General features: G+C 43.3%; 1 protein-coding gene across 1 annotated transcript in view; it reads right to left on the minus strand.

Moving 5' to 3' along the window:
- Nucleotides 1-22,009, minus strand: part of LIPA (lipase A, lysosomal acid type) — a 104,472-nt gene that overhangs the window by 40,836 nt on the left and 41,627 nt on the right. The window lies entirely within an intron of this gene.

Below are 22,009 nucleotides of genomic sequence, written 5' to 3' on the forward strand. Positions count from 1 at the left end.
TTTCTAGAATTTCTCCTTATTCTCTACCTCCTCCTCCAACCCTTTCCCTTCCTGTGTGAGTCAGAACTGAGCTGTCAGAGCAGAAAATGAAAGCCTCTCTCCTTGCCTCAAATTTAGAAAAATATATATTTATTTTTTGTTTTTATGAAACTTTTATATGTTATCACCATCAATCATGTTGGGTACAAAAGAAGAAGGCAGCTGCCTCAAGGGAGTGGAAGAGTGACCCGGTTATGACTTGTGATGCTTGACTGTAGACACACCTTTTCTGCAAGTCCTAAAATGTCTGTTCTGCTCAGACTTGTGAAATAGTTCAACAGTTAACGAGAAGGGCCTCAATATTAGAGGACTGAGAAAGCAGGGAAAGAACTGTGTTATTATATTATGCTTTATGTTATCTTGAGTGGAAGATAAGGAGTCTATACAAATTTTTGTTTGTTTGTTTTTGTTTTTTTTGTTTTTGCGGGATGCGGGCCTCTCACTGTTGTGGCCTCTCCCGTTGCGGAGCACAGGCTCCGGACGTGCAGGCTCAGCGGCCATGGCTCACGGGCCCAGCCGCTCTGCGGCATGTGGGATCTTCCCGGACCTGGGCACGAACCCATGTCCCCTGCATCGGCAGGCAGACTCTCAACCACTGCACCACCAGGGAAGCCTTATACAAATGTTTTGACTCAAGTCTGTCTCAGCTTCTATTTCCTGTTTCTCAGTTTCTATAGAGGGCCTATCTAATGACCTCATAAATCTGTTCCAGATGAAGAGCTGTCTATAAAATGCTCTATGATTCGATGACCATGTGTGTCACAAGGTCTGTAAATTGCTCTGAAAACTGCTGTGAGAATTACTTTGATATAATTACTTATGACAGCAAGATTGCAAAACTTCAGAGAGCATTTTGATCACCCTGCAGCATGCTTTACAGATATCTCTACAGCTAATCTGTCTAAAAGAGGAAAATAAGGAATGGAGAATAGAATAATGTGCAGGTGGCCATGAACATGCAACTTAAAATATCTTAGTTTGTAACCATCAACCTTACTCCTACAGAGGATCTATTCTTATACTAGCTTCAACCTTCCTGTTCATGTGGTGTATACCCGAAACGCTCAATGTCAGCTTTTTGAAAACAGGTATCACGACTTGTATCAGTTTGGATTCTAACTAGGACACTTAAAATGGGATGATTGAGAGAGCTGACTTACAAAGGGACTATTTAACAGTTGTTGGGTAGGGGAATCACAAGACAGCACAGCAGTTAGCCATCACTAGGCCCAAAGAGATGAGATGGCTACTGGAAAACGGAAGGAAAGAGTCTCATAGAAGGCCCCTTGAAAGGAACAGTACCCTTCAGTAGACTGACATAGCACTTAGCCTCTCAGCAGGGAGAGAACCAGAGAAATAAACCCTCTACCGTCACTGTCTCTCTCCCTTCTTCTCCAAAATGCTCCCCATTGACAAAACTCAATCAGTAGCTGGAGGACACAGGAGCCTGTTAATATAGTCTATTCCATAATCCTTCCACTTCACAGGGCAGGATGGAAAAAGATGAAAAATGGAGCTAGATTGGGGAAATTCAAGATAATGTTCACATGATCTTTCTACACTCTATGCTGGCAGAGGGAAGTAGGAGGAAGGCCAGAATTGTGGTTAACAATGCGGACTCAGGGATCAGACCTCCCAAGTTCAAACCAGTATCTACAACTTGTTAGCTATGCAAACTTGGGGAAGATTTTTAACTTCTTTCTGCCTGTTTCCTCATCTGTAAAATAAAATTAGTAGTGTCTAAGACCATTTCAAAGTTTAGACAAGATAAAATGTGTAAAAGCACTTAAGAGTTATTTGTAGTGAGGTGGATGGACCTAGAGTCTGTCATACAGAGTGAAGTAAGTCAGAAAGAGAAAAACAAATACCGTATGCTAACACATATATACGGAATCTAAAAAAAAAAAAATTGGTCATGAAGAACCTAGGGGCAGGATGGGAATAAAGATGCAGACCTACTAGAGAATGGACTTGAGGATATGGGGAGGGGGAAGGGTAAGCTGGGACAAAGTGAGAGAGTGGCATGGACATATATACACTACCAAACGTAAAATCGATAGCTAGTGGGAAGCAGCCGCATAGCACAGGGAGATCAGCTCGGTGCTTTGTGACCACCTAGAGGGGTGGGATAGGGAGGGTGGGAGGGAGGGAGACACAAGAGGGAAGATATATGGGGATATATGTATATATATAGCTGATTCACTTCGTTATAAAGCAGAAACTAACACACCATTGTAAAGCAATTATACTCCAATAAAGATGTTAAAAAAAAAAAGCACTTATAATAGGTCTGGCATATAGCACTCGATAAATGTTGGTTAATTGTTTGTTTGTTTTTTTTAACATTTTTCCTTACAGTAAATTCCTTTCTATAAATTCAGTTTATTTGCTTATTATTAATGGCTTTTCGTTATCATATAGGTTCAATATAATTCCCACTTTGGTGTGTATATATCTAACACAATTCTCCTCTGCATACCTAATTTTACAAAAATGGCCTCATACTATACATATTATTTAGTTGTCTACTTTATTCCCACTTAATATTGGAAATCTTTCTATGTCATTCAACATTTTAAAAATCATTTTTAATGGTTGCATGTATGATTTTGTCATTTGGAGGTACAATAATTTACTAACAAATCCCCTTTGTTGGATGTTTAAGTTATTTCCATTTTTAAAAACCAATATCAGGGACTTCCCTGGTGGCGCAGTGGTTAAGAATCCACCTGCCAATGCCGGGGACACGGGTTCGATCCCTGGTCAGGGAAGATCCCACATGCCACGGAGCAACTAAGCTCGTGCACCACAACTACTGAGCCTGCACTAGAGAGCCCACAAGCCACAACTACTGAAGCCCGCGTGCCTAGAGCCCATGCTCCGCAACAAGAGAAGCCTCCACAACAAGAGAAGTCACCGCAATGAGAAGCCTGTGCACCACAGCGAAGAGTAGCCCCCGCTCACCGCAACTAGAGAAAGCCCGCGTGCAGCAACGAAGACCCAACTCAGCCAAATAAATAAATAAATTTATAAAAAAAACAATATCAGCTATTATGCATGGTAATTCCATTAGGATAAAGTCTTTGAAATAAAATTTATAGGTCTAACAAAGGTTCTCCTTTAAGGATTTTTCTTATTCTAATATTTTATTCTTCTTTCAACATTGTTTAAAGATGCCAACATAGGGACTTCCCTGATGGCACAGTGGTTAAGAATCCACCTGCCAATGCCAGGGACACAGGTTCGATCCCTGGTCCAGGGAGATCCCACATGCCATGGAGCAACTAAGCCCGTGCGCCACAACTACTGAGCCTGCGCTCTAGAGCCTGTGAGCCACAACTACTGATGCCCGCGCGCCTAGAGCCCGTGCTCCGCAACAAGAGAAGCCACCACAATGAGAAGCCCGTGCACTGCAACGAAGAGTAGCCCCCACTCACCGCAACTAGAGAAAGCCCACGCACAGCAACGAAGACTCAACGCAGCCAAAAATAAATAAATAAAAATAAATTAATTCAGAAAAGAAGAGATGCCAACATATTAGACAAACAAATCTTTGGTAATGTAAGTGTTAACTTCTCTGGAGACAACCATACAATCCTTTAAGATGACATGAAAGTGTGTATAAGTGAGACTGAGGTTTCTGCAGCCTAGAGGTTTCCCTCTCTTTGGGGGTAAATTTAAAGTGACATATTGGCAAGACAATAATTCAACTGTAGCTTTTTTTTTTTTAATGGGTAAGCACTTTATTTATTTATTTTGGCTGTGCTGGGTCTCAGTTGCAGCACGCGGGATCTTTAGTTGCAGTATGCGAACTCTTAGCTGCAGCATGCATGCAGATCTAGTTCCCTGACCAGGGACTGAACCCCGGCCCCCTGCATTGGTAGCGCAGAGTCTTACCCACTGGATCACCAGGGAAGTCCCTCAACCGTAGCTTTTGAAAATATTTCCTTTCCAAACGTTAACATCCGGTAAATGAACATATCCCCTGTTAGATCAAAGAACTCAACACAGGAAAAGCACAAGCATGGGTACTCCCTTCACCTCCGTGCATCATCTTAGACCTTTCTTAGACCCCAGGCTGCTCCAGGAAATTCTGGTCACCTAGAAAGACCCTTCACCTCTAGCTCATGCTAAAAGTACTCCTTATTCCGAACAAGATGAAAGATAACATTCTTCCTAAGGGAAGGCAGAAGGAGGAATCACATTTGTTAAGCATTTCCTGTAAGTGTCTTCCTAAGTACTTCACATCCAATATCTCAATAACCCCTTGCAAATATGCATAAAATTCTCTAGACTGCTCACTTCTTTATCCAAAAAAGAAGGATGTTATATCTTTCTAATTCATTTTAGGTGACTCCTGGCACAACTAAGTATCTCCCTGAAAGACAGGTAATAAGTAATATCTGATAGAGATGAGAATAAGACAAAAAGGACTCACTTGCTTTCATTTGGCTTAAAGAAAAAAAAGAAAGCACTCTATTATAAGCAATACTCAGACCAATGCATGATACAGTGCAAAATTTTAATACAATGTGGTTAAACACAATATTCAAGCACATGAAGGTCATCTTCTGACAGATGAACTGGGCATTTTTTCAATAGTTTCCTTAGTGTAACTTTATAAAATTCTTGCCTTCAAAAGTGTCTGGTGTCTTGATACTTGTTCAAAAGTCTGATATAAGACAACCACATCTCAACAGTGAGAGATTTAGGAGAACATCCTAATGCCCGTCTTCAGAATACATCATCAGAGAACTGATCACCATCTTCATCCCTTACTCCTTGGTATTTCCCCCAAAGTCTACCCTCTGGATTATAGGTATGCATTTTAATGTTCGGTCTTTCAGCTAATCTTTGTCCTGGGATCTTGGCTTGCATCTCCTCACAACTGTTTCTGCTCTTTCTGAAGTGCCAAATATCCTTCTAGGAAAGCAGCCGTGTAGGTGTACAGTGACATGGTAGATGTCCAGCTGCTGTGATGCCATTAAGATGCTTCTTATCCTTGTGCCTCCTTCTTCAGAGGAAACAGGAGGCCCTCTTCTTGCATAATGACAAAAGGGAATACATTTGTTTTAAGTTTTCGTGGTGAGGGCGCTGGGTTTTTGGCCCAAATTCCTAGCACTTCCATGAATGAGGCTCCTTCTGAGTTCCACTGTGAAGGCCTAGCCACAGGTACGGTACTTGTGTTTTCCTCTGAGTGATTTTTACCTTGTGATCCTTTGTAACCTATCAATAAACAGGTTGTCAGAGCTGGAGTATCTTCTGCTTCACTTGAATGTCGATGCTGAGGGAGGTACTCACTAGCTTCGGAAGAGGAAGGCGCGCAGGCCCTGCAGCTGGAAGGCCGGCTCTCTCCCGCTGAGGACTCGCTTTTGAAGTCTCTCCACCGTTCGTGAAGGGGACGAGTGGTCCCTGTTTGTGTGAGGTTGCTTTAGATGACCGGCTGTTATCTGCGGAGGAACAGCCAGGAACGGGTCATAAAATGTCGCGAATCACTGTCAGAATTCTGGGCCTTAGCCAGGTCCACATCCTTTCCCGCAGTGGCTTTTCGCCTTGGTGCACGGTCTACGGGATGAAACAGTTCGTGTTTCCTCCAAGCTCCTCACGTTGTGCAATTTGGCCACAGAGTTGAAGCCCTTTTCACTCTCGGCGGGCAGTTTGCAAGTGACCTTGTCGTTGTCAAAGCCTCGCCTAGCGCTTCAGCGCCTCCCAGAGCTCTGCCGGACTCGGCGGCCCGAGTCCCAGGAGCTGGGGCTCCAAGCGGGTACACGGGCGCGAGGCTGGAGGGCGACGTACAACTCGGTCCCCCGGCAGTCCCGCCGCTCGCGCCCATCGCTGCCGAGAAAGACAAATACCGTATGCTAACACATATATATGGAATCTAAGAAAAAAAAAATGTCATGAAGAACCTAGGGGTAAGACGGGAATAAAGACACAGACCTACTAGAGAATGGACTTGAGGATATGGGGAGGGAAGGGTAAGCTGTGACGGGGTGAGAGAGTGGCATGGACATGTATACACTACCAAACGTAAAATCGATAGCCAGTGAGAAGCAGCTGCATAGCACAGGGAGATCAGCTCGGTGCTTTGTGACCACCTAGAGGGGTTGGGATAGGGAGGGTGGGAGGGAGGGAGACGCAAGAGGGAAGAGATATGGGGACATATGTATAGTATAACTGATTCACTTTGTTATAAAGCAGAAACTAACACACCATTGTAAAGCAATTATACTCCAATAAAGATGTTAAAAAAAAAAGGATGTTGATTCATTACAAAACCGCCATCTAGAAAGCCAGTCACGAGTTAAACTTCCATCAGAGATCAGTTATTGCAGGATTGGATCATATTTGGGGCACCTATTTTGCAATCTATTTCATATTTGAGAGAGGATGAATTTTAAAAAATTTCTTTACCAAAAATTGAGACTAAGTCCTAGTAATGAATCTGCAGGTCCAATTTGTGATGGCGACTGGATGTGATTACAGAGTCGCTGAGGTGTTAAGATGTGAGGACCTGGGCTTAGACTTTGGAGTCAGAATTCTTGGTCTGTCATTTGTTCGTTGTGTGGTCTCAGTGCCAATTTCTTTCTCTTTAAAGGATTGCTTAACTATGTCTATGCAAAGGGCAGATGGATCTTGGGGACAGTGGATTTTAGTCAACTTAATGAGATGGTCACTTCAGTTTAGCTGCTGTTCCTGCTTTTCATTGTTGGAGAAAATTGACCCATTCTGGGGCAGGTGGTATGCAGCTATGCAACTGGTAAATGCTGTATTATCTATTCATGTTAGTAAAGACCAATAGAAGCAGTTTGCTTCCAGCTGGCCAGACCGGAAATTCACCTTCCCTGTCTTATCTCAGGGATACAGCCCTCTGTCACTGTTTCCTTCACAGAGACTGATATTTCTTCATTTCCCAAGACATCATGCTGGTCCACTGTGATGCTGATGGTATGCTGCTGATTTGGACGTGGTAAGCAGGAAGTTGCAACCATTCTAGACACCTTGGTAAGACTCATGTATATCAGTGGGTGGAAATAAGCCCCTTAACATTTCAGAGGTCTGCCACCTTAGTGACGTTTCTAGGAGTCCAGTGTCTGGGGCATGTTGACATGTACTTTCCAATGTGGAATACAAGTTGTTGCATCTGCTCCCTTCTCCTACTGATAAAGAGGTACCAAGCCTAGTGGGCCTCCTTGGAGTCTGAGACAATGTGTACCCTGTTTGAGCCTGCTACTTTGACCCATTTTCTGAATTATCCTAAAGGCTGCCAGTTTTGAGTGCCCACAGAGCAAGAGAAGGGTCTGCAACAGGTCTGAGCTGCAGGCAAGCTGCTCTGCTACTTGTGCCACATGACCCAACAGATTTGAGAGGCCCAAAGTGCCTGTGACAGATAGTGATGCTCTATGGAGCCTTTGTCAGGTGAATCACAGAACACACCTTTAGGATCTTGGAGCATAGCTATGTCATCCTCTGCGAATTACTATTCTCCTTTGAGGAACAGTGTCTGGCTTGTTCAGGACTCTTAGTAGAGATTGAATGAATACTTGACGATAGGCCATCAAGCTATATGTGATTGACTACCCATGATGAATTGGGTGTAGCCTGACCAATCAAACTATAAAGTTGGGTGTGCACAGGAGCTCTCCATCATCAAGAAGTTCTGTAGATGAAACTGAGCCCATATAGGACCTAAAGACGCAAGGAAGTCCCACAAGCAAGAGTCCCATGACCCGTATTCTTTCTACATTGCCTTTTCTCTCTCAGTCCTCACCTATGGCCTCATGGGGAGTTCCATGTGACTAGCTGACTGAGGAAGAGATTATTTGGACCAGTTTATACATGGTTCTGTATGATATGCTTGGTACCTCCCCAAAGTAGACAGCTGTAGCACTCTAGCCCCATTTAGGGGTGGTTCCAAAGGACAGTGGTTATGGGAATTTCCCCCAGTGGAAGAGCTTTGAACAGTTAACCTGCATGTTAATCTTTCCAAGAAGGAAAGATGTCCAGAATTAATGGATCTACGTTGACTGTGGCTCCTTTAACCTGGAAGCTGAAATACCTAAGTCACCACTTTGGGCTCCTTATTCCAGTAATGCAACAGGCATCAGAACTTGGGTCAATGATTGCCAGCTTCCTTTTTTTTTTTCCCTCCCCACACCTATACTCCCCTTCCAACTCAGGTCCAAGCAGAGAAAGCCAAATACGTTTCTTAAACCAATCACATAAGATGTCCATCTCTAGTTAGTCCTCCTCCAGCTTCCCGGTGCCAGCAGCCCCCAGTCTGGGCTCCCGGAGCCTTCCCTTTCCACCTGGGAGCTTCCCACTGCTCTGTCTGCCTGGGGTCCCCGCCAAATGCAAGTGATGGTGGCGACTCCTCTGGGCACCTCTGAGTAAACAGCTGTGTGTTCTCACTGGAGTCGCCTGTGTTTATCTTACAGGGCATCGCGCCTCCCCAGCAGGTAGAAAAGAAGAAGAGCAGGGTTCCAGGGAGGCGTCGGGCCTGGCTGCGGTTTGGCTCCAGGTGGGGGAGCGCGGCCTCAACTTGGAACAGGGCCTCCTCTAGTTCCCGGGCGGGGGTTCTGGAGGCGATGCTTCTGGAGGCGTGGAGATGGGGGTCCGCGTTTCAATCCCCTAGGTCGGGAGGCCGCCCTCCCTGCTCGCGAGTCCCGGCTGCTCGCACAGCTGCGGTTCCTGCTTTGGCCGCACCTGCAGCTGCTCGCTTGGAGCGCCGCCCGCCCCCGCATCGTCTCCTGTCTCCGCATCGTCTCCTGTCCCCGCATCCTCTCCTGCCCCCGCATCCTCTCCTGCCCCCGCATCCTCTCCTCCCGCTCCACGGAGCTCGGGGTCTCCATCGTCCATCTCAAGTGTAGTGAGCGCGGCTCACGTTTCATCTCTGCCTCGGCTGCTCACCACGTGAGTGAGGAGTGTCATCCCTCTGTCTTGGCTTTCAGCTTCATTCAGGTTCCTCCGGCAAACCTCGATTTCTTCCTGTCGATTTGGACTTGAACTTCCTGAAGAAGCTCCCGGTGGAGCCGATCGTGGCTTTTGCCGCTGGCGGAGGCTGGGGTCTCACCTCAGGGCAGAATGTCTGGGTCTGGCACCTGTCGGGCTGCCCCTGTGGGCGAAGTTCCCTTTGGACAGAGCCGGGGCTCCACTCCCTACTGACACTGCAGGTAGACGGGTGGACTCGGGGATAGGTGGGGGCTGTGCTGGGCTTGGGCTCCTCACAGGTACTCTCCGCGGGGCGGGGCCCGGAGGCCCCCGTGGGCTGCACTTGGATTCCTGGTGCAGGCGGGGCCGGGTTAGACTGTGGCCGAAGCCGAAGCCAAGGGGGCCCCGGATCCGCACGGTTAGGCTGCCTTGGCCGTTCCGCACGGAGGCTGGCCGAGGCTGGCGCTTTCCCAGCGCGGGGGATTCCTCCTCTGATTTGTGCCGGTGGAGAGGGCGCTGGGGGTGGGCGGCAGCGGCGGTCTTCTTCCCCTGCCGCTCGAGGGCTGTGCTGTGGCCGCCGCCCTGCGCCCTGATCCTCCGCCACATCTGCGTTCCTCCCCGGCGGAGTGTTCTCAGAGCAGCAGTTAGAGGTGGGAATGTGCTGCTTGCAGCTGGCGGGGACCCTGTGCCGTTCCTGGGGGCGGGGAAGGAGCGCTGCGGTTAGATCCGCTGAAGGCTGAGGCTTCAGGGTGACCCGGTAGCCCTCTGGCTCAGATCTCTTGTAACCCAGGAGCAGATATTGGAACATTACCTTGTCTTTCCGGCCTGTCAGTGAGTCCTGGATCTCTGTCTCCACGTGTAACCATGGACGCCATGAATTCAGTCTGCTGGGGGTTTCTGGTCGTCAGAGAGTGGCTCCATGTAGAGCTTTAGTTCCTCATATCCATGACCCACAGTAATCCACGGATCCTTCATGATTTGCTCTTACTTCTTACTGAGAATCAGAGATTTCTTAAACAGATTTTCATTCCATAAACATGCAGAAGAGAATATAATATATTCTGTCCTAGTACCTCTCTGGCAGTTCTTGAAGTTCTGTCCATCAAGAGGCAGGAATCCATCGGCCAGTGTAGACAGGGTGACTTCCTGTGGTTCTTCCCTGGAAGAGTTCCTGGCAGCATGAGGGGGACCACCCCAGAAGGTGTCCAGCTTGTTGTAAAAGGTGCATTTGTTGCTGAAGCCAAAGTGTGATGTTCACATCCAAGAGCAGGTTTTCTGCCTTTAAATCTCTGTGGACAATACCCTCCTGGTGGACTCTGCTCTCAGCTGCTTTGCTTTCCTACTGCCATGAGCCACGAGGTACTCAAACACATCTCCTCCACTAGTGTCCTCCTCTCCGCAAAGGCGGAGAGTTTCCTCAGCCTCCATCACTTCAAATACTTCACTATGTTGAGATGATCCAAACCTTCATGATTCCTGCTTTGCGGGACAGTCTCCGGAGGCTGGAGGAGTTCCACTGAGTCTCATCAATGATCTTCACGGCTCTTGCTTTCCCATCTAGGATGTGCCGGCCAACTTCACCGTAGCCCAGTCTTCCTTGCCAACCGTCTCGAGGGTCTAGAGGACACTATGTGAATCTGGGTCTCTCCTCAACAGAGACGGCTCAGAGGCCCCGCAGCACGCTGGACTCACTGCTGTGCTTGGAGTCGAGGCGTCCTAATCGGCTTACATCTGGGAAGAGCTGGTGAGAAGCTTGGTCCAAATCAAAGAAAATCAGTTCAAAGTTCACCCCATGAACTGGTCTTTATGACTGAATCAAAACACAATGCCAAACAAAAATGAAAATAAACTAAACTAATAAGAAAAACTGAAAAAGGAGTGATAAAAAGAATAAAGAAAAAAAAAGAATAAAAAGTAAAAATGAGAAAAAGAAAAAAGTGAGAAAAAGAAAGTAACAAATGAAATACACAAAAATGCCAAGGAGGAAACAGGGTACCTTTGGTCAAAGTCTCTCAGGTAACTGAAAAGCAGCTTCCTGAGCCAGAAGGACTGACAATTTAGGCCCAGCCAGGGACTTGGATAAGTGCTAGGAGCTCCAAAGCAATAGTTTTGCATGAGGTCATGGGAAGAAATGAATCTACCAACAAGGCTGGGGATAATCCATTGTGATTGTCTCACTTTTTGATCTCAAAACACCCTTACTCTTTTAAAAAAAATATTAAGGGCCTCAGAGAGCTTTTTGTATGGGTTATAGCAAGTGACATTACCTTATTAGAAATGGAAACCTGTAGTATGCTTCAGTGGGCTTTTCTAGTTTGGAAAGGTGTGATCATTTCTGGCTTTTGAATACCTCATAATGTCTACACTTAAAATATTCAATATCCTTTAAAACCTGAATGATTCGGCTCAAAATAATGTCACAACTTAATTGGCATTATGATACTGTCTGAAATGTTCTGTTGCATAAGACACAGTAAAGAACATTATTAATAACTCTAAAGCTGAAGGGAAACTAGCAGGTATCATAGTCTGATTTCTTATTCACAGTCTGCCCAGTTTCTTTGGAGTACATTTCTCTTTCCACACTCTTTCTCTCTTTCCTCAGGGCTCTGTACTAACTCCTACTTCTGCCTGGACCATTCTCAGAGATCCATATGGTTTCCTCCCCAACCTCATTCAAGTCTTTGCTCCAATGTCACCTTCTCAGTGCGACCTTCCCTGATTTACCTATTTGGTCTTACAAAACCCATTGCATGTCTTATCTGCCACCCCTATTCCAAACTATGTATCATGGAAATTTTTTAAACATACAAAAAATTTTTAAAGTATCTTCCTCATGTATCTATCATCCAATATCAATAATTTGCAACATTTTTGCAATCTTAGTTTATACATAAACACTTCAGTCTGCATCTTTAAATAAATGTATTTTAGAAACACTGCTACCATGCCATTATCAAATCTAAGAAACTAACACTATCATATACCAGTATATATTCAAATCTCCCGGTTATCTCAAAGATGTCTTGTTACAGTTGATATGTTTGACAAGGTACATATATTGCTTTATAATTTTTCCATAGCTATGTCACCACTTAAAATACTACATATTTTACATATCTGCTTCCTGTCTGTATCTCCCATTAGAATTTCAACTTTGAGCAAACAGAGATTTTTGTTTTGTCCTTTGTTCTAGGTATCTTCAGCCCCTAGAATGGCTTTCACATGCAGTAGGCGTTCAATAAATGTTTGTGGAATGAATGAATGAATGGAATTGGCAACAAGGATGTGACAATCGAGGGGTATGCTGTCTAAACCTCGTCAGATCTGTTAGTTTCTATCTCTAAAACTTGGAGCAACTTTTCTGAGCCTTGGTTTTCCCATCTGTAAAGTGGGACTAATAACACCCACTTTGCAGAACTGATTGCAGGGCTGCAGTCTTGTGAGAAACAGGGAAAACATGCGTACAGTGCCTGGCATGTAGTACACCCTCAATGAGGCTACTATTTATATCTTTCATTAAGTTACAGATCTTGAGATGAGATCATCCTGGATTAGGATTAGCCCTAAATCCTATGACAGTGTCCTTATGACAGAAAAGAAGACACAGGGACACACAGGTAAGAAGACCATATGAAGACAGAAGCAGAGACTAGAGTAATGCAGCCACAAACCAAGTAACACAGGACCCATCAGAAGCTAGAAGAGGCAAGAATGGATTCTCACCTACAGCCTTCAGAGGGAGTGTGGCCCTGCCAACACGTTGATTTTGGATTTCTAGCCTCCAGAACAGTGGAGAACAAATTTCTGTTGTTTGGGGATTTCTGTCTTACTCCAAGTTTGGGAGTACTGTGCCTGGGCTCAACCAATCCAATGGTTTGGAGCATGTTCACCATATTTTCAACGGATTTGAAGTTCAGGCCAAACTGGTTCTCAGTCTTCATTTATCTCTCTCTCTCTCTCTCTCTCTCTCTCTGTCACTATTCTCAATATATCTCCCCCAACTCCCACCTCCACTCTCCTACTTTTATGATGAACTCAGAGGCACCAAAAGATCTAATGATTTATTTCTGGCTTTTTCAGAGAGTTGTGACAATGGGACAAATATCAATTGGAGGGTCTCTACTTATGTGATCTGATGCTGTACAAATACATTTTCCATCATCCTACGAAAGGTCAGGAAGGTGGGACAAATAGAAACATCAAGAGTGATTGGAGAGGGCCTGCACAGAATGGGAGAGGCAGCATGTGGAAAGGAAGGCCTCTGGAGTATGGAGTTCTGGAGTTTGGAGGATGATTTAACAAAGGCACGAGGAAAGGGCAGACAGCAGAAGCAAGAAGAACTACAACCGTGCAGCCTGTGGAACGAAAACCACATTCACAGAAAGACAGACAAGATGAAAAGGCAGAGGGCTATGTACCAGATGAAGAAACAAGATAAACCCCCAGAAAAACAACTAAATGAAGTGGAGATAGACAACCTTCCAGAAAAAGAATTCAGAATAATGATAGTGAAGATGATCAGGGACCTTGGAAAAAGAATGGAGGCAAAGATCTAGAAGATGCAACAAATGCTTAACAAAGACCTAGAAGAATTAAAGAACAAACAAACAGAGATGAACAGTACAATAACTGAAATGAAAAATACACTAGAAGGAATCAACAGGAGAATAACTGAGGCAGAAAAATGGATAAGTGATCTGGAAGACAGAATGGTGGAATTCACTGCCATGGAACATAATAAAGAAAAAAGAATGAAAATGAAGACAGCCTAAGAAACCTCTGAGACAACATTAAGTACAACAACATTCACATTATAGGGGTCCCAGAAGGAGAAGAGTGAGAGAAAGGACCCAAGAAAATATTTGAAGAGATTATAGTTGAAAACTTCCCTAACATGGGAAAGGAAATAGCCACCCAAGTCCAGGAAGCACAGAGAGTCCCAGGCAGGATAAATCCAAGGAGAAATATGCCCAGACACATAGTAATCAAATTGGCAAAAATTAAAGACAAGGAGAAATTATTGAAAGCAACAACGGAAAAATGACAAATAACATACAAGGGAACTCCCATAAGGTTAACAGCTGATTTCTCAGCAGAAACTCTACAGGCCAGAAGGGAGTGGCACAATATATTTAAAGTAATGAAAGGGAAGAATCTACAACCAAGATTACTCTACCTGGCAAGGATCTCATTCAGATTTGACAGAAAAATCAAAAGCTTTACAGACAAGCAAAAGCTAAGAGAATTCAGCACCACCAAACCAGCTCTACAACAAATGCTAAAGTAAGTTCTCTAAGTGGAAAACACAAGAAAAGAAAAGGACCTACAAAAACAAACCCAAAACAATTAAGAAAATGGTAATAGGATCATACATATCTATAATTACCTTAAATGTGAATGGATTAAATGCTCCAACCAAAAGACACAGACTCACTGAATGGATACCAAAATAAGACTCATATATATGCTGCCTACAAGAGACCCAGTTCAGACCTAGGGACACACAGAGACTGAAAGTGAGGGGATGGAAAAAGATATTCCAAGCAAATGGAAATCAAAAGAAAGCTGGGGTAGCAATACTCATATCAGATAAAATAGACTTTAAAATAAAGAATGTTACAACAGACAGGAAGGACACTACATAATGATCAAGGGATCAATCCAAGAAGAAGATATAAAAATTGTAAATATATATGCACCCAACATAGGAGCACCTCAATACATAAAGCAAATGCTAACAGCTATAAAAGAGGAAATCGACAGTAACACAATAATAATGGGGGACTTTAACACCTCACTTACAACAATGGACAGATCATCCAAACAGAAAATTAATAAGGAAACAGAAGCTTTAAATGACACAGTAGACCAGATAGATTTAATTGATATTAATAGGACATTCCATCCCAGAACAGCAGATTACACTTCCTTCTCAAGTGCACACAGAATATTCTCCAGGATAGATCACATCTTGGGTCACAAATCAAGCCTCAGTAAATTTAAGAAAATTGAAATCATATCAAGTATCTTTTCTGACCACAGTGCTATGAGATTAGAAATCAATTACAGGGGAAAAAACATAAAAAACACAAGCACATGGAGGCTAAACAGTATGTTACTAAATAACCAAGAGATCACTGAAGAAATCAAAGAGTAAATCAAAAAATACCTAGAGACAAAGGACAAAACACGACGATCCAAAACCTATGGGATGCAGCAAAAGCAGTTCTAAGAGGGAAGTTTACAGAAATACAATCCTACCTAAAGAAACAACAAACATCTCAAATAAACAATCTAACTTTACACCTAAACGAACTAGAGAAAGAAGAACAAAAAAAACCCAAAGTTAGTAGAAGGAAATAAATCATAAAGATCAGAGCAGAAATAAATGAAATAGAAACAAAGAAAACAATAGCAAAGATCAATAAAACTAAAAGCTGGTTCTTTGAGAAGATAAACAAAATTGATAAACCATTAGCCAGACTCATCAAGAAAAAGAGGGAGAGGACTCAAATCAATAAAATTAGAAATGAAAAAGAAGTTACAGTGGACACCGCAGAAATACAAAACATCCTAAGAGACTACTACAAGCAACTCTATGCCAATAAAATGGACAACCTGGAAGAAACTGACAAATTCTTAGAAAGGTATAACCTTCCAAGACTGAACCAGGAAGAAATAGAAAATATGAACAGACCAATCACAAGTAATGAAATTGAAACTTGATTAAAAATCTTCCAGCAAACAAAAGTCCAGGACCAGATGGCTTCACAGCTGAATTCTATCAAACATTTAGAGAAGAGCTAACACCCATCCTTCTCAAACTCTTCCAAAAAATTGTAGAGGAAGGACTCCCAAACTCATTCTATGAGGCCACCATCACTCTGATACCAAAACCAGACAAAGATACTACAAAAAAAGAAAATTACAGACCAATATCACTGATGAATATAGATGCAAAAATTCTCAACAAAATACTAGCAAACAGAATCCAACAACACATTAAAAGGATCATACACCACAATCAAGTGGGATTTATCCCAGGGATGAAAGGATTCTTTAATATATGCAAATCAATCAATGTGATACACCATATTAACAAACTGAAGAAGAAAAACCATATCATCATCTCAATAGATGCAGAAAAAGCTTTTGACAAAATTCAACACCCATTTAGGATAAAAGCTTTCCAGAATGTGGGCATAAAGGGAACCTACCTCAACACAATAAAGGCCATATATGACAAACCCACAGCAAACATCATTCTCAATGGTGAAAAACTGAAAGCATTCCTAAGATCAGGAACAAGACAAGGTTGTCCACTCTCACCACTATTATTCAACATAGTTTTGGAACTCCTAGCCATGGCAATCAGAGAAGAAAAAGAAATAAAAGGAATACAAATTGGAAAAGAAGAAGTAAAACTATCACTGTTTGCAGATGACATGATACTATACATAGAGAATCCTAAAGATGCCACCAGAAAACTACTAGAGCTAATCAATGAATTTGGTAAAGTTGCAGTATACAAAATTAATGCACAGAAATCTCTTGCATTCCTATACAAGAATGATGAAAAATCTGAAAGAGAAATTAAGGAAACACTCTCATTTACCACTGCAACAAAAAGAATAAAATACCTAGGAATAATCCTACCTAGGGAGACAAAAGTCCTGTATGCAGAAAACTATAAGACACTGATGAAAGAAATTAAAGATGATACAAACAGATGGAGAGATATACCATGTTCTTGGATTGGAAGAATCAATATTGTGAAAATGACTATACTGCCCAAAGCAATCTACAGATTCAATGCAATCCCTATCAAATTACCAATGGCATTTTTTACAGAACTAGAACAAAAAATCTTAAGATTTGTATGGAGACACAAAAGACCCTGAATAGCAAAAGCAGTCTTGAGGGAAAAAAACAGCGCTGGAGGAATCAGACTCCCTGACTTCAAACTATACTACAAAGCTACAGTAATCAAGACAATATGGTACTGGCACAAAAACAGAAATATAGATCAATGGAACAGGATAGAAAGCCCAGAGATAAACCCACACACCTATGGTCAACTAATCTATAACAAAGGAGGCAAGGATATACAATGGAGAGAAGACAGTCCCTTCAATAAGTGGTGCTGGGAAAACTGGACAGCTACATGTAAAAGAATGAAATTAGAACGTTCCGTAACACTATACACAAAAATAAACTCAAAATGGATTAAAAACCTAAATGTAAGACCAGACACTATAAAACCCTTAGAAGAAAACATAGGAAGAACACTCTTTGACATAAATCACAGCAAGATCTTTTTTGATCCACCTCCTAGAGTAATGGAAAGAAAAACAAAAATAAACAAATGGGACCTAATGAAACGTAAAAGTTTTTGCACAGCAAAGGAAACTACAAACAAGATGAAAAGACAACCCTCAGAATGGGAGAAAATATTTGCAAATGAATTAATGGACAAAGGATTAATCTCCAAAATATATAAACAGCTCATGCAGCTCAGTATTAAAAATACAACAACACAATCCAAAAATGGGCAGAAGACCTAAATAGACATTTCTCCAAAGAAGACATACAGATGGCCAAGAAGCACATGAAAAGCTGCTCAACATCACTAATTATCAGAAATGCAAATCAAAACTAGAATGAGGTATCACCTCACACCAGTCAGAATGGGCATCAACAGAAAATCTACAAACGACAAATGCTGGAGAGAGTGTGTAGAAAAGGGAACCCTCTTGCACTGTTGGTGGGAATGTAAATTGATACAGCCACTATGGAGAACAGTATGGAAGTTCCTTAAAAGGCTAAAATAGAACTACCATATGACCCAGCAATCCCAGTACTGGGCATATACCCAGAGAAAAGCCTAATTCAAAAAGACACATGCAGGGCTTCCCTGGTGGCGCAGTGGTTGAGAGTCCGCCTGCTGATGCAGGGGACACGAGTTCGTGTCCCAGTCCAGGAAGATCCCACATGCCGCAGAGCGGCTGGGCCCGTGAGCCATGGCCACTGAGCCTGCGCTTCCAGAGCTTGTGCTCCGCAACGGGAGAGGCCACAACAGTGAGAGGCCCGCGTACCACAAAAAAACAAACAAACAAAAAAAGTCACATGCACCCCCATGTTCATTGCAGCACTATTTACAATAGCCAATTCATGGAAGCAACCTAAATGCCCATCAACAGACAAATGGATAAAGAAGAAATGGTACATATATACAACGGAATATTACTCAGCCATTAAAAAGTAACGAAATTGGGTCATCTGTAGAGACGCGGATGGATCTAGAGATTGTCATAGAGTGAAGTAAGTCAGAAAGAGAAAAACAAATATCGTTCATTAACGCATATATGTGGAACCTAGGAAAATGGTACAGATGAACCAGTGTGCAGGGCAGAAATTGAGACACAGATGTAGAGAACAAACATACGGACAGCAAGGGGGGAAAGTGGTGGTGGGGGAGGTGGGGGTGGTGGTGAGATGAACTGGCAGATTGGGATTGACATGTATACACTAATATGTATAAAATGGATAACTAATAAGAACCTGCTGTATAAAAACATAAAATAAAAACTAAAAAAAAAGAGTGATTGGAGATAGAAATATTTCAAATAGGAGACAAATCAGTGTGTGTACATGTGTATGTGCTCGTGTGTGTATGTGTGTGGGCTGATGTGTATGATTAGTGTGTGTGCGTCCAGGCAAGAGAAGCAGGATCGTGGCTTAAAAACTTAAGTGGTACTAAGCTGAGTCTGACCCCACCATGCCACTGGGGGCATTCAGGGGTTAATTGTTATTGGTGTGTCGCTGTATGGGGTGGTGCCCTTCTGGGGGCCATTTGCAGAAATGACTAGGAGTGTCTTGGATAGATTTTAAGGTAACGGAAGAGAAAATGGGAACACAGATTTGGTGTGAGGAACGTGACTCAGTGTGAAAGGGAGGGGAGGTTTGGGGAGTATTTTTCATTCTAGATCTGCCTTCCCTTCCTGCCCAGCCTAGGCTCTTACTTGTGTAGGTAAAAGTACATTAAAGCTCTTCTGTCACTACAGTTTCCATATGTGGTAACCCAGCTACATGCAGGGAGTCAAGGCAAACCTTTCTGCCAGTTCACTGGGGAGCAGGTGGGCTGGCCAAGGACACCAGGCTCAGCTTGGGCTTTGGAGAGAGCAGTGGCAGGAGTGTCACCATGGCACAGGAAGCAGGAAGAAGCCCCATGGAGATTCCATGGAGCTCCCAGACATATTTGGGAGTGGGGGGTAGACTAGGGCAGGGCTGGATTCTGCTCTTGTGGGTGGAAATGGAGCCAGAGGAACAGGGTTTTACTTCACTCTTCTGTTTCTCTCATGGAGATCCCGGTTTTGACTCCAGGCTGGAATGACCTGGGAATCACTGGTGACAGTAGGGGTATGAAACCAGTTACATTTATTGAAAGCCTGTCATTGCTGGAACTCATTGAAAACAAGCTTATTTTACAAAGCCAATGAAAAGAACTTGTAAGACTTGTTATAATTTAGTGAAATTGATCAATAAAAAGAATTTACTTTGCATAGATGTGGATAACAAACAAATGAAAAAAATCTCCAAGATTAGAACCTATTAAGGCTATCATATCCTATTTGCATCAAAAACTTGTGGTCGTATGGTCCTCCTCTCTCCCCTCAGTCTCTCTTAGCCATGTCAGGCCTGTCAGTCAGGAGGTGTCCAGTATCTGGGAGCATCTCAGCATCTCCACTCAGGCCTCCACTCACCCAGCAGCTTCTCCTGGAAGAGCAGCTGGGAATCCTGGGGATCAGGGACTCCCACTGGGTCACCTTTAATTGTGGTGAAGTGTTCTGCTTTTCAATCAAGTACTGTGGTTACCATGGGCAAGGCGCTGTGTTAGGCAGAGTGGGGAAATCTGCAGGGCTCCACACACCGCCTTCACCCTTAGGAGTGTTTGGGGAGAGTGAACACACTGAAATTAGAAAAGGAAGAGAGAAGAAAGCAACAGAAGGACAGTGTCATGTAGTGTTCATGTCCTGATGTAGTCTCATTTGTTTACTTTTGCTTTTAGTGCTTGTGCTTCTGGTGCCATATCCAAAAAAATCATTGTCAAGACGGATGTCAAGGAGCTTTCTCTGCAAGGACAATTTTAACGGACCCTGGAGGGGTGGAGGGCGCTGTCAGGTTTCCCCACTAGGGGGCAGGCTTGGCCACCTCACTGGCCCCTTGTGAGCTGGGCGGTGGTGGCCTGTCCATCTTCTTTCCCCGCAAAGGTTTCCACAGCCCCTTCAGAAGTGAGTGCTTGAAAAACACCATTTTTCTTTTGTAGTTCTTGAAAAGGACTACTCATAAAATTAAGAAAATACAGAAAACCACAAAGAAAATTTATCCACAGTCTCAGAACACTGGGATTCCACTAGCATTTTAGTGTGGAATGAGTTGACTTTTCCTTTTTAAAGTAGCAACTGGCATCTCAATTCCTTTTGTGTGTGTGGGGTTCTATTTTCTTTCTTCATGTTTTTTTTTCTTTTTTTGAGAAAAATAAACTGGTTCATTTTCTGTGTTCCGAGTGGGAGGACATCTTGTCCCTGGATACAGGAAGGAAAGAGATGGGGTGTGGGGACCGGCTGTCCTCTGACAAAAGGGATTCAGAGCTGGGAGGAAGCTGGGTGACCTGGCTTTTTTTTGGCAACAAATGCAAAATCGTTTGTTGCACTGTGTGAATGGGTATTTTAGGGGTGCTGTGCGGAGGTGTTAATTTCACATCTAGGTCAAAACAAACACCATAAACATGGAGTCTGGGAAGAGGGAACTCAGGAGGCCCTGAGCACAGAAACCCACGTGAAGCTGCAGAAATCTGGAGCTTTGGGCTTCAGGCATTTGGACATCGACAGGCTGTGGTGGATTGACAGGGGTGAGTCAGCTATACCTGGAAATCTGGGGAAAGGAAAACATCTGGCTGGGTTATTGTGTCATGCTAGAAATATACCACTGGAATCATGCTGTTATTATATATATATGTATGTATCAATACACCACTACTCCTTCCAGTGACCACGGGCGACATCAGCTACCAATTCATGGGAGCTGATACTCAAGAAGAAACTTTCTGCTCATCTTGGCGTAACCATAATACCCATTCTAGAGAGGACAATCCTCTTATAATGCCTTTGATTCAAGGCTTCCCACATTTGCCTCCAACTTTTCTCTCTAGCTCTAAACAACGACATGCCATCAAATGGAATGCTCTCTGTTGCCCAATAAAGCCTTCACTGTTCTTGTGTTACTTGGTAAGTCTTTGGAAGTCTCCAGCAGTGCTCCCACCTCAATAACATTCCAGCATCCCTCAGCAAGCATCCAAGAGCTGCTTCTGCAGCAAGTCTTCTAACCATTTATGCCTCAGAGAATTTTATGTGATCACTTCTTCATTTAAATCTTCACAGCACTCTGCACCTTTTAGTAAAACCCTAGCAAGTGTTTTGCCACCAAGACTTCTTCCATGGTTACTGCTTTTTGTTTCCTGTTTAAGAAACCAAGTCTGCCCCAATTTACCTAAGTATCAATCAGATCACATTTTTGACAGCCAGGAAAGAAGTCTGCTAGGAAAAATACTGTAAAGTGGGGAGCAGCGAGGAGCCTGCTAAGGAGAGGACCAGGCCACAATTGTCAGGACTTTATCGATCACTTAGTCAAAAGATTTAGCCAATGTATAGACGGAGATGGTATGTTTGGGATGTTCAATGAGATATTCCTGTAGGTCATTTGTTGTAATTACAGGAATTTGGGAGTTCCCTGGTGGCCTAGTGGTGAGGATGTGGCGCTTTCACTGCAGAGGCCCAGGTTCGATCCCTGGTCAGGGAACCATCCTGTATGTCGTGCAGCACAGCCGAAAAATACCACAATAATAATAATAATAAATTTTTAAAAAAATAACAGAAATTTGAAGTAAAAGGAGGTAGAGTGAATAACACTATGTGCCATTTCCTCAAGATGCTCTGTGAATATGAAGAATGTATTGGGCCATAGAGCAAGGACTAAC

The sequence above is a fragment of the Grampus griseus genome (assembly GCF_964374135.1).
Source record: "Grampus griseus genome assembly, chromosome: 16".
Classification (NCBI taxonomy): domain Eukaryota; kingdom Metazoa; phylum Chordata; class Mammalia; order Artiodactyla; family Delphinidae; genus Grampus; species Grampus griseus.